The sequence below is a fragment of the Lucilia cuprina genome, chromosome 5 (assembly GCF_022045245.1).
Source record: "Lucilia cuprina isolate Lc7/37 chromosome 5, ASM2204524v1, whole genome shotgun sequence".
Classification (NCBI taxonomy): Eukaryota; Metazoa; Arthropoda; class Insecta; order Diptera; family Calliphoridae; genus Lucilia; species Lucilia cuprina.
The window spans coordinates 64485872-64488073 of record NC_060953.1 but is presented as its reverse complement, the minus strand read 5'-3'; the positions used below and the strand labels follow the sequence as shown (position 1 = coordinate 64488073).

The window sequence follows — 2202 nt, the reverse complement described above, 5'->3', positions numbered from 1 at the left end:
TAGATAGATAGATAGATAGATAGATAGATAGATAGATAGATAGATAGATAGATAGATAGATAGATAGATAGATAGATAGATAGATAGATAGATAGATAGATTGAAATAGAGGTCAAAGAAAAACAAATAAATTTTTAAAAAAAACATTGTTAAATTCTTTGATACTATGAATTTAATCTATAAAATTCAACTATTTAGTTATTCCCAAGAAAACACTTTAACCTATTAAGATTAAAAGTTTAACCAACATACGATTATTTTATATTTTGTACAATTAATTAACAAAACATTTTTATAAACTTAAGAGTTATTACGAAAAAACCTTTAACCTTAATTATTCATCATGTATTGTTAAATGTTTATAAATATAATAATTATACAAGTTAAAACTAAACTATTTCATAATGTGAACTTAAATGCTTCATTGGACCTGAAAATTGCAAATAAAATTGCTAAATATAAACACATGTAGACCACAATAAAAAAAATGTGTACATTTATGTGTATGTATGTACATATGTAATATGTTATTATTCAATGGGGATCTCCTCTAAAAAAACATTATGAAAACAAGCAAAATAAAAAGACACGTCGTCATTATTGCATCATGTTTTTTTTTTCTCTTTTTTTATATTTTTTCTTACCGGGAAAAACATTTATATATAGTGGTGATAATACGTATAACTCATGAACTCATTTTGTTGTTGTAAACAACTAGAAATGATGCGTAGATTTTTGCAAATAAAAAACACAATTCTATTGATATTAAAAAAAAAGAACAAACAAATTTATGCAAAAAATATTAGACCATAACAAACATCTCAAAGTCAAAAAATACAAAGAAATATACAAACATACATACATATTATGTATGTACGAATTATCATTAAATTAATATATTTTATATAGAAGTACTATATACATTGTACATATTTATGTGTAATAAATCAGTAATATGCGCATTTTTTTTGGAGATTTTCATTTTAAATAAATTTTAAATAATAAAATTATATCATGGAATAAAAATAAAATTTATTTTTTTGGGATTTTCTTTAAGAAAACAAACCTAATCATTAATTAAATTATGATTTATAGTATCCTCAGCCTAGCTTGTATAAATAAAGTGATCACATTTAAACGCAAAAAATTGTTATACGCAATTTCCTAAATAATATGAAATTAAGCAAAGCTATAACGTAAGGAATAGGGGGCAGGTTTAATGTCCATTTAATATATTTTACTATATAATATATACAATAGATAATACAATTTATTTCACGTGACCTCAACAAATTACTTTCTTTCAAGCTTGTCATTGTACTCGAGTAAATTTTCTGTACTACAACAATAATGTAAACAAACATACGATTCTTCTTGAATGGCGAATTAATAAAATTAGTTATTTTTATTACTGTATACATACATATGTATATAGAATGTATAGAGAATTTAAATAAATGTAACTGTTATAAAAATAAACAATCAGTCGAGCAAACTACAGAAAAATGTCGTCGTTGAAAGCTAGCAGTCAAATTTATAATTGTGTTTATAAATGTATTGGTACATACATACATATGTATAAACAAACATCATCATCATGTATTTAGTACATTATCACGCCATCATCATCTCAGAGTAGTACCAGACAATTTTATTTGAAACGAAAGGTTTCTTAAGTTTTGTTTACAATCTGTTTTCATATACATATGTATGTATGTAAATGTGTTTTTTTATATATGTACATATATACATATATATTTGCATCATTTGTTTACATTTCTGTTTATATTATGTACAATAGTTTTATTTTATTTATTTAACTTAAGAATTTGAACTGTAGCAAAAACACAAAACAGATTTATATATAGTGTTCATTAATTTTAATCAAAACAAATATTTAATTGATTGGTTGTGATAAAACAAATTAAATTGTATACATATTCATCTAATAACATTTAAATTTGCAATTTGAAGTTTCTGAAAAGGGGAAATGAAGTCATATTAGGATTGTAGTCAAAGTTGGAAACAATTTAGTGCTGTCCAGAAAACAACGAGCAAGTGTTAGTTATATTCCTGAATACATCTGAATAAATCGTAAACAGTTAGATAGATATATAGATAGATAGATAGATAGATAGATAGATAGATAGATAGATAGATAGATAGATAGATAGATAGATAGATAGATAGATAGATAGATAG

The 2202-nt window shown here is 23.2% G+C and overlaps 1 protein-coding gene across 1 annotated transcript in view; it reads right to left on the bottom strand.

Moving 5' to 3' along the window:
- The window catches only part of LOC111677064 (choline-phosphate cytidylyltransferase A), an 18189-nt gene that overhangs the window by 3747 nt on the left and 12240 nt on the right, over positions 1-2202 (bottom strand). The window lies entirely within an intron of this gene.